This window comes from Pongo abelii, chromosome X (assembly GCF_028885655.2).
Source record: "Pongo abelii isolate AG06213 chromosome X, NHGRI_mPonAbe1-v2.0_pri, whole genome shotgun sequence".
NCBI classification, from domain to species: domain Eukaryota; kingdom Metazoa; phylum Chordata; class Mammalia; order Primates; family Hominidae; genus Pongo; species Pongo abelii.
Window position 1 is genome coordinate 77,512,778 of NC_072008.2, and position 11,793 is coordinate 77,524,570.

General features: G+C 38.8%; 1 non-coding gene across 1 annotated transcript; it reads right to left on the bottom strand.

Annotated features, from left to right (window-relative positions):
* Positions 1 to 11,425: 11,425 nt before the first annotated feature.
* On the bottom strand, positions 11,426 to 11,589 carry LOC112131211 (U1 spliceosomal RNA). The gene has a single exon (XR_002913341.1). It is a non-coding gene; the product is annotated as a U1 spliceosomal RNA (small nuclear RNA).
* Between the last annotated feature and the right edge of the window lie 204 nt (positions 11,590 to 11,793).

Consider the following 11,793-nt stretch of genomic DNA (forward strand, 5'->3'; position numbering starts at 1 on the left):
CTTGGGCTGCTCTCTGCATTTTTCTTATTATGAGGATGAGCGTCTTTGGGGGCCATTTATATTTTCCTTTTCTACCTTTTGTCTGTTCATGAGGCTTGCCCATTTTTCTATTGGGCTGCTGGTCTTTTATCTAATTCTAGGGCATCTTTTATGGCATTTGAATCTTGAGTCGTGGTTGGGAAAGCTTTCCCTGAAACTCAGGTTAGAAAGGAATTCTTCCATGTTTCCTTTGAATGCTCTTTATTATTATTTTTTACATTTAAATAATTGATTCCTCTCTGGTGGAGCCTGATGTACAGTGTGAAGTATGAATCTACTTTATTTTTTTCAGATGGCTACCTAGTTGTCACAACAGTTTACTGAATTGTTCACCTTTTCTCCAACCAATTTAAGATGACATCTTCATCATATCCCAAACTTCAATATTTGTTTGTTTTTACTTATGGATATTCTATTCTGTTAATTGGTCTGTATTTCTAGTTATGTGACACTACCCTTTGCTTTTAATTATCAAAGCTTTAAAATGTTTTTTATCCTTTGTTTTCTCCCCTTTATTCTCAATGTGGTGTATTAGGTTAATGAATAGCAGAGTAATGTAATAATAATTATTATTAACACAAGAGCAATAATAGAATGACGTTCTTGGTCAGGTGCTTGTCATTTATTTTTAAGTTTTTTTTTTAAGTTTTTTTTTTTTTTTTTTTTTTTGAGGCGGAGTCTCGCTCTGTTGCCCGGGCTGGAGTGCAGTGGTGTGATTTCGGCTCACTGCAAGCTCCGCCTCACGGGTTCACGCCGTTCTCCTGCCTCAGCCTCCCGAGTAGCTGGGACTACAGGCGCCTGCCACCTCGCCTGGCTAATTTTTTGTATTTTTAGTGGAGACGGGGTTTCACCATGTTAGCCAGGATGGTCTGGATCTCCTGACCTCGTGATCTGTCCGCCTCGGCCTCCCAAAGTGCTGGGATTACAGGCGTGAGCCACCACGCCCGGCCTTATTTTTTAATTTTTAATTTTTTTAATTTCCAACTTTTATTTTAAGTTCAGGGGCACATGTGCAGGATGTGCAGGTTTGTTACATAGGTAAACATGTGTTACATAGGTAAACACTGTGGTCTGCTGCACAGATCATCCCATCACCCAGGTATGAAGCCCAACATCAACTAGCTATTCTTCCTGATCCTCTCCTTCCTCCCACCTCCCACCCTCCAACACACCCCAGTGTGTGTTGTTCCCCCTGTCATGTGTCCATGTGTTCTCATCATTTAGCACCTACGTATAAGTGAAAACACACTTTAAAACGTTTTAATGTCTGTCGTTTTACAGTTTAAATGTCTGTAAAATGACAGACATTAAAACGTTCTTCTTTTTCAGGATTTCCTGGTCATTTATGCTTATTTGTTTCTTATATAAACTTAAAATGAGCTTGTCTAATGGAAAAAAAGTCTGTGTTGATATTTTCATTGGTATTATGTTCAATTGACAAATCACTACATCATACAGGGTAGAAATAAAGCTCAGAAACATAGGCAATTACCCATAGTAATGATTTGTTGGCATTACATTATAATGCATGATATTAATATAGTTTGGGGGCTTGTCCCCTCCAATTCTTGGGTTGAAATATAATCCCCAGTGTTGGAAGTGGAGCCTGGTGGGTGACGTTTGGGTCATGGGGGCGTATCCCTCATGAATGGCTTGGTGCCCTCCCTATGGTAATGAATGGATTCTCCCTTGGTAGTTCACACCGTAGCTGGTTGTTCAGAAGTGCGGAACCTCCCCTGTCTGGCTTGCTGCTTCTCTCACTAGGTGATGCATCTGCTCCCCCTTCACCTTCAACCATGATTGTAAGCTTCCTGAGGCTCTCACCAGAAGCCAAACAGATGTGGATACCATGCTTGTGCAGCCTGCAGAACCGTGAGCCAATAAACCTTTTTTCTTTATAAATTGCCCATACTCAGGCATTCCTTTCTAGCAATGTGAGTGGGCTAACACGGATATGTTCAATGTTTATTTCTCCTTGGTATTGCATAGTTCAATGTCCTATGCAGAAATTACAATAACACAGTGTGTTAATGTGGCATTTCCTGCAATCCTTACACAATAATCTGCGATGCATTGCCTCAGGTGTTTTATGTCTGATTTTCACCAAATAAACCTATTCCTTTAATATACCCCAGCAAAGGTAATCAAGGTGGTTCAATCTGCTATATATAGTAACATTATATGTATATACCATATAAAATATTTTTTTCAAATTTGATGCTTTCCGAAAAACTAGAAAAGACCAAGATACTGCCACAGATCAGAAGAGACTAAGGAGCTAAGGACAACCAATATGCAGCAGAGAACCCTGGACTGGACTGCAAAACAGGAAAAGAACTTTTTTTAAAAATTGGTGAAGTCCAAATAAAGTCTGGGATTTTGTTCAAAGTAAGGTACCAATGTTGGTTTCTTAATTTTTGATAAATATGCTACTGTGATGTAAGATGATGGCATTAAGAGAAACTGAAACTGGATAAGGAGTATAAGACAGTTCTCTGTACTACCTTTGCTACTTTTCTGTGAATCTGAAATTATTCCAAAATAAAAAGTTGATTTTTAAAGAAACGATGTTGCTAGATGTTTTGAACACCTTGTATTGTAATGCTGTGTTTATCTTCCTCACTAGACTGTGAATACCACCAGAGCATGGACCATTCAGTACTACCCCTGGGCCCATCAGTAGTTAGTTATTGTGGATAACCTTAAGATGATGAAGACAAGCCAACAAGACATTGAGAGGTTCTGAAAAAGCACCACCTTGGTGTCTTCCCTACCTTACATTACAAACCATTCAATTTAATAAAACCAAATGTGTTGCTAGTAAACATTTGTATTTTCTGTATCTTCCATCCAGGCAGATTCAGAGAAAAAAATGTATTTAGGAAACCTGCCCTAAAAAGCCGACAACCCCCTCTTTTCTCCACCTGTTGGCCTTCTCTATCCATTTTAAAAAATACTCTTTCTCCTTGCCCCAAAGTTTTTCTCACAGCAGTTTTGGAGAAGTGGAATGAACAGTAGGCTTGGAGTGGGGAACTGGGTTCTCGTCTGGACTCTCACTTTCTGGCTGTGTAACCTTGGGTAAGTTACCTAATCTCTCTAAGCCTGTTTTTCCACCTCCCTAACAGGACTAAATGAGAACACACTAAGTCTAAGATACTAGGCTGCTTTCTGCGCTTTGTGAGTGTGTGATTTTTTTTTTCTGGCAATCTTGCTCTTTCTCAAGGGTTCCTGGGTGAATGGCACCACTCCCTACCCACTTGCCCAAACCAGAACCTGAGTCATTTGTGACTCCTTCGTCTCTTTAACACCGCCTTCCTACATGTCAAAATTGTCATTAAGTCCTATAGATTCTATTTCCTAAATATTTATGAGTCACCTTCCCATCTTGATCCCCATGGTCACTGGCTGAGTTTCTCCACAGACAATTGTTAACAGCCTCTAAACTAGTCTTTTTGCCTTCAGATTTGTTCATCATTTTTCATATCACTGCCTAATTGATCTTTTAAATCCAAGTCTGGCTCGGTTACTCCCTAACATAAAAGTTTCCTGTGGATTCTTATAGCCTTTAGGGTAAATCCAAAATGTCTAGTGTGACATTGTGATCCAGGCTGCCAGTATCCATCTGCTGCTTTCCTTTCCAGTCCCTACTATATCCTTATGCTTTAGCTGTTTTCAATTATTTGCAGTTGCCGGAAATCACTGTGCATTCTCTCACAATTATGCTACCCCATCTGTCTGAAAGATCTCCCTTCACCCATTTTTAACAATTTGCTAAGCTAGTGGTCAGTTCCCGTTTCTCATCTTATTTGACCTATTGGCAGCATTTGATTCACTTAATTGCTCCGTCTTTGATTTTTCTTCACTCATTGTGGGGAAAAGAAAGAGAGATCCGATTGTTACTGTGTCTGTGTAGAAAGAAGTAGACATAAGAGACTCCATTTTGTTCTGTACTAAGAAAAATTCTTCTGCCTTGAGATGCTGTTTATCTGTCACCCTACCCCCAACCCTGTGCTCCCTGAAACATGCGCTGTGTCAACTCAGGGTTAAATGGTTAAGGGCTGTGCAGGATGTGCTTTGTTAAACAAATGCTTGAAGGCAGCATGCTTGTTAAGAGTCATCACCACTGCCTAATCTCAAGTACCCAGAGACACAAAACACTGCGGAAGGCCGCAGGGACCTCTGCCTAGGAAAGCCAGGTATTGTCCAAGGTTTCTCCCCATGTGATAGTCTGAAATATGGCCTCGTGGGAAGGGAAAGACCTGACCGTCCCCCAGCCCGACACCCGTAAAGGGTCTGTGCTGAGGAGGATTAGTAAAAGAGGAAGGAACGCCTCTTTGCAGTTGAGATAAGAGGAAGGCATCTGTCTCCTGCTCGTCCCTGGGCAATGGAATGTCTCGGTGTAAAGCCCATTGTATATTCCATCTACTGAGATAGGGGAAAACCGCCTTAGGGCTGGAGGTGGGACATGCTGGCAGCAATACTGCTCTTTAAGGCATTGAGATGTTTATGTATATGGACATCAAAAGCACAGCACTTTTTTCTTTACCTTGTTTATGATGCAGAGACATTTGTTCATGTATTTACCTGCTGACCTTCTCTCCACTATTATCCTATTGTCCTGCCACATCCCCCTCTCTAGGAAATGCCCGATAATGATCAATAAATACTGAGGGAACTCAGAGGCCAGTGCCAGCGCGGGTCCTCTGTATGCTGAACGCCGGTCCCCTGGGCCCATTTTTCTTTCTCTATTCTTTGTCTCTGTGTCTCTTTCTTTTCCAAGTCTCTCGTTCCACCTAACGAGAAACGCCCATAGGTGTGGAGGGGCAACTCATCCCTTCAACTCAGCTTTCAGAATACCAAACATTCCTAGTTTTCCTTCTATTCCACATTAGTTGCTCTTTCTTATTCTGTGCTGATCCCTTCCCTCCTTCCCAATCTACTGATATTGAAATGCCCCAGGGCTTACTCCTTGAATTGCCTTTTTCTACTCTAACTAGAACAATCATTTGCTTGGTACTCTCATTCAGTCTCAGGCTTTAGATACCATCCATACGACAATGACTCCCAAATGCATTACTCCAGAACAGACGTATCCGGTGAACTCCAGGTTTATATATTCAACTTCCTACTCATCTTTTCTTGAATGTCAAATAGACATCTCAAAGTGCTGGGATTACAGGCGTGAGCTACCAAGCCCGACATCTCAAATTTAGTGTGGTCAAAATTAAATTCCTGATCTATCCCCTCCAAAACGACTCTGTCCACAGTGTTCCCATCTAAGTTGATGGAAACTCTATTCTTCCAGTAATTAAAACCAAAATCCTTGGAGTCATTCTTAACCCCTCTCTTTCTTTCCCACCCATTTGCAAACTCTTAGGAAGTCCGACTGGTTCTAACCTCAAAATATATCCAGAAGGCTACCATTTTTCATGACCTTTGCTGGTATCACCTTGGTTTGAACCAATGTCATCTCTCACTTACATTACTGCAAAAACCTCTTACGTGGTTTTCTTGATTCCGTGCTTGTTTCTTTCCCCAAAGCCTGTCTTCAACACAGCAGTTGGAGCGATAAAATATGACATCATATTATATTAAAACATTAGCTAATACAGCATTTCTCTTATCAAAATCCTGCATGACCCCTCATCCATAGACAGAGTAAAGCGCACAATTATTATATATCTTTAAAATTTTTTCTTTCCAACTTTTATTTTAGGTTCAAGGGGTACATGTGCACGTTTGCTACATGGATATACTGCATAATGCTGAGGTTTGGGTTTCTCTTGAACCCATCACTCATATTGTGAACATATTGCACAATTGGTAGTTTTTCAACCCTTGCTCCACTTCTTCCCTACCCCCTTTTTGGAGTCCCCAGTGTCTATTGTTTTTGTCTTTGTGTACATGTGTACCCATTGTTTAGCTCCCACTTATAAGTGAGAACATGCAGTATTTGATTTTCTGTCGTTGCGTTAATTCACTTAGGATAATGGCCTTCGGAGGCATTCATGTTGCTGCAAAGGACATAATCTCATTCCTTTTATGGCCACATAGTATTCCATGATGTATATGTATCACATTTTCTTTATCTAATCCACCATTGATGGGCACCTAGTTTGATTCCATGACTTTGCTATTGTCAATAGTGCTGCGATGAGCATACAAGTGTAGGTGTCTTTTCATATAATGCTTTCTTCTTTTGCTTTGGGTAGATGTCCAGGAATGGGATTGCTGGGTCTGATGGTAGTTCTACTCTTAGCTCTTTGAGGAATCTCCAAACTGCTTTTCACAGTGGCTGAACTAACATAAATTCCCACCAACAATCTATGAGCATTTCCTTTTCTCCCCAGCCTTGCCAGCATCTGTTATTTTTAGTCTTTCTAATAAGAGCTATTCTGGCTTGTGCAAGATGTCATCTCATTGTGGTTTTGGTTTGCATTTCTCTGATGATTAGTGATGTTGAGCATTTTTTTCATATTTTTTTTGGCCACTTGTTTGCCTTTTTGAGAAGTGTCTGTTCATGTCCTTTGCCCACACTGTAATGGGACTGTTTTTTTCTCACTGCTTTGTTTAAGTTCCTTATAGATTCTGGATATTAGTCCTTTGTCGGATGCACAGTTTGCAAACATTTTCTCCCATTCTGTAGGTTGTCTGTTTATTCTGTTGATTGTTATTTGCTATGCAGAGGCTCTTTGACTTAGTTAGGTTCCACTTGTCAATTTTTGTTTTTGTTGCATTTGCTTTTGAGGTCTTAGTCATGAGTTCTTTACCTAGGCCAATGTCCAGAAGAATTTTCCTAGGTTTTCTTCTAAGATTTTTATAGTTGGAGGTCTTACATTTAAATGTTAAATCTGTCTTGACTTAATTTTTGTATATAGTGAGAGGTAGGGGTCCAGGTTCATTCTTCTGCATGTAGCTAGCTAGCTATCCCAGCACCACTATTTGAATAGGGTGTCCTTTCCCCATGGTTTATTTTTGTCAACTTTGTCAAAGATCAGTTGGGTGTAGGTGTGTGGCTTTGTTTCAGGGTTCTGTATTCTGTTCCATTGTTCTATGTGTCCATTTTTTTACCAATACCATGCTGCTTTGGTTACTGTAGCCTTGTAGGATAGTTTCAGGTCTGGTAATGTGATGCCTCCAGCTTTATTCTTTCAGAATTGGTTTGGCTATTCTGGCTCTTTCTCTGGTTCCATATGCATTGTAGAATAGGTTTTTTTCTAATTCTGTGGAGAATGACATTGGTAACTTGATAGGAATTGTGTTGAATCTGTAGATTGCTTTGGGTGGTGTGGCCGTTTTAATGATATTGATTCCTCCAGTTTTTCCATTTGTTTGCATTGTCTGTGATTTCTTTTATCAGTGTTTTTTAGTTTTCTTTGTACAGATCTTTTACCTCCTTCATTAGATGTATTCCTAGGTATTTGGTTTTTCATGGCTATTGTAAATGAAATTGGATTCTTCATCAGCATACTTTTCTTCTCAGCTCTGTAACCTCACCTCCTGTTCTATCCCTCATTCACTCAGCTCCAGCGTTAATGACCTTGCTGTTTCTCCAACATGTCAACCGCATGTCTGCTTTAGGGCCTTTCTTTAATTCTTTTCCCTTCCTGGAACACTATTTCCCCAGATATTCATTTGGCTAGTTTCCTCACCTACTTCCAGTCTCTACTCAACTTCCACCATCTCAAGGAGGTCAACTGTGATCACCGTGTTTAATACCGCAGCCTGACTACCTTTCCCCAAGTATTCTCTATCTCTACTAAACTTTTTCTTTTTTCTTTCATAGCACCTATCACCTTACAACATACAATATATATTTTACTTATATAAGTTATTTTTTACTGTGTATATCCCTGTGCTAAAATATAATCCTCAACCAACAAGAGCAGGGATCTTGGTCTGTTGTGTTCAGTGATATGTCACAAGTGCCTAGAAAAAGTACCTGGTACATGGTAGGGATTTAGGAAATACTTGTTGACTTTAAATGTCTAGTTTGGTGTAATCCTTCCAGATGTTTTTCTATGAATTTACATATGTATACGCAAACCTAGAAAAAATAATAATAGCAATGGGGTGAGTTTTTATATCTCATACATGAACTTCAAGACAACTCAGGTGTTGCCTCCTACCAACCTGTTCCTAAAATTCCTCTCACTCACAACACCTAGTGCACTGTATTGTAATTGTCTAATTACTTCTCTGTCTCCCTTACTAGACTGTGGGCTCCTTGAGGGCAGGAACCATGGTTTTTCCATCTCTATCCCCAGGGATGGCTCATAGTGGCATATCATACACGTTGAATGGATACATTTATGAATAAATTACTCCTTGCCTGGAAGAACGGTAATTCCACTTCCTTGATATTGTGGTCCTCTATTTTAGAGCTGTGTCTTACTCTAAGCAAGCTCAATATATAAGATATATTAAAACTCAGCTTTACTCAAAACATGTAATTGTTTGCTTTGAAACTGTAAAGTAGTTAATTTACAAAATTCTTCATGGGAGGATTTTTTTTCTAAATAGCAATGGCCTTTAGTGCAGAAGAACAGAAGGTTGCCATAATAAGACCAACCCATCCTCCCTTCATCCCAGGATTGGTGCTTGGCAGAGGCATGAATATTAGCATGTCTGAAGGTAACGTTGTCTGCCTGATGTCATCCTCAAAATGCTAGAAATGCAGGCAACCCCTACCTCAACATCCCAGTTTCTGGTAATAACATGTTATGAAGAAGGGGAAGGTAACTAAACTTTACTTAGATTCTATTATGTACTAGATATGTTCTACATATTAGTCTTATTTAATCCTAAAAAATAACTCTTGGAGGAAGACAGTGCTATTGCTGTCTTATCGATGGGGATGCTGAGCTCAGAGTGGTACATTGCCTGTGATCACACTGAACCAAATAAAGGCAAACTATAGACTTAATATTAAGTGTGTTTGTCTGAGTCAATTCCCATATTTCAGACTCACTATTCAAAGAGTGTTGTCAAGCTGGAGGTATGACCTAAAGCAGCACAATGTTGAGAGTCCTGTTCTAGACATAGATTGGTCAGTAAGATAGGAACATAAATATAGGCCGAAGATTTTCACTGGGATGGGTGGATTGGAAGGAAGTTACTGGTGAGAAATATTCAGTATGCTGGCAGAGTGGGAAAGAAAGGTTGTGAGGGTAAAGTTGTAACCCAAGAAGTAGAGGTGGGAGACAGGAAATGTAGCAGCTGCCTCAGAGGCAGCTGTCATGATGGTACTTAAAGAAGATTGCTGCCAAGTGTTATTTATGAATTGTGGCTTAGGGTTTCCCAGTGCAGTCCTGGGTTTAGTTTCTGATGTTCTAAAAGACGGCAGTAAGGGAGGTGCGGGGCATGGAATGTTCCTCCTGTAGTCCTGGATTTTTTTTCTGTTTCCCTTTTGGAAAATTTTTAATTTCTAAAACATTTTGTAGAGACAGCATTTTGCTATGTTGTCCAGGCTGGTCTCAAACTCCTGGCCTCAAGTGATCCTCCCGCCTCAGCATCCCAAGTACATGGGATTACAGGCATGAGCTACTGCATCAGGCCTTGGAAAATGTTATTGTAGTAAAATATATTTATTATAGAATTTGCAATCTTAACCCTTTTTGAGTGTACAATTCAGTGGCATTAATTACATTGGCAACATTGTGACACCATCACCACTACTTCCAAACTTTAAATGGAAACTCTGTACCTATTGGTCAATAACTCCCCATTCCCTTCTCCCTTTAGCCCCTGATAACCTCTAATCTACCTGATTTCTCTATGAATTTTCCTATTCTAGGTATTTCATATAAGTGGAACCATACAATATTTTTCCCTTCATGTTTGGCTTATTTCACTTAGTATGTTTTTCAGGTTCATCCATGTTGTAGCACATATCAGAACTTCATTTCTTTCCACAGCTGAATAATATTCCATTGCATACACATGCTGTATTTCATTTGTCCATTAAACTACTGATGGACCCTTTGGTTGTTTCCAACTCTTGGCTATAGTGAATACTATTGCAATGAACATTAGCATGAAACTGACTGTCTCAGATTCTATTTTCAATTATTTTGGGTATATTTCCCTAGGAGTGGAATTGCTGGGTCATAAGGCATCCTATGTTTAACTCTTAAAATTTATTTCTAATTGATATAATAGCCGTGTATGTTTATGTGGTACAATGTGATGTTTTGATCTTTGTATACATTATGGAAAGAGCTCTTTGAGGGACCGCAAGCTTTTCCACAGAGGTGCACCATTTTACATTCCCATAAGCAATGTGCAAGAATTTCAACTTCTTTACATCCTTACCAATGCTTCTTATGTGCTTCAAGAAAAGTTTTTTTTTTTTTAAATTATAGATGTGTATGTAAAGTGTTAATGGTGGTATCTCATTGTAGTTTCCATTTGCATTTCTCTGATGACTAATGATATTGAGCATCATCTCATGGGCTTAGTGGGAGAAATGTCTCAAGTCATTTGCTCATTTAAAAAATTAATTAGGTTGTTCTTCTTTTTTGTATTGAGCTATAGGAATTCTTTATATTTTCTGAATAGTAAACCATTGTCAGATACGTAATTTGCAACTATTTTCTATCATTCTATAGAATGTTTTCTTTTTTTACTTTATACTGTTCTTTATGCATGAGCATTTTCAATTTTGATGAAATCTAATTGATCTATCTATTTTTCTTTTGCTGCTCATGATTTTGGTGTCATATCTAAGAATCCATTGCCTAATCCAAGGGTATAAAAGTTTACCGCTGTGTTTTCTTTAAAGAGTTTTTTGCTATTAGCATTTGTACTTAAGTCATTGACTGATTTTGGGTAATTTTTTTGTATACAGGATGAAGTAGAGGCCCAAATTCATTCTTTTCAGTGTAATTCTGGCTTCATAGAATGATTTGAGAAGTATGTGATCCTGTTTACATACTTCTATATAATTCCATATGGTTTCATATATGGATTCATCAGTGAAACCATCTATGATTGAGGTTTTCTTTCTTTGTTAAGAAAGTGTTTAATTGCCAATTAAATTTCTTTACTAGATAAAGGGTTATTCAGATGATCTCCTTCTGGGATGAGCCTTGGTAGTTTGTGACTTTTAAGGAATTGGTCCATTTCATCTCAGTTATTGAATCTGTTGACATAAAGTTGTTCAAATTTCTCCATTTTAATAAACATAGGATCTGTAGGGATGTCATCTCTCTTTTTCCCTAGTATTGGTAGTTTGTCTCTTCAGTCTTTTTTTTTTCTCTTGATCCATCTGGCTAGAGGTTTATAAACTTTATCGCTCTTCTGAAAGAACCAGATTTGGAGTTCATTGATTTTCTTTATTGTTTTCTGCTTTGTATTACGTTGACTTCTTTTTTTTTTTATTTTATCAGGGAAAGTGCAAACTCAGTCCCCCATATACACAAATTATGCAGTTGAGTCTCCCCTGTTTGGGGAAATATCGGGTGTCAGCACACCCAGGGTGCAATAGATGAGCCTCAATCTAGGAAAACCACCTTTGTGCTCATGGTATCTCCCCTGACAGGTGAGGATGTATTATTTCTACTTTGACACTTACCATTACCTTTGTTCTGTTTAATTTGTTTTCCTTTTTCTCATTTATTAACATGTTTTCTGAGCTCATTGACTTGAGACCTTTCTTCATAGAGGTGTTTTTACTGCTATGAAATTTCCCGAGTCTTTTTTTTTTTTTACCAGCCTCTCACAAATTTTGATATGTTGTGTTTTCCTTTTCAG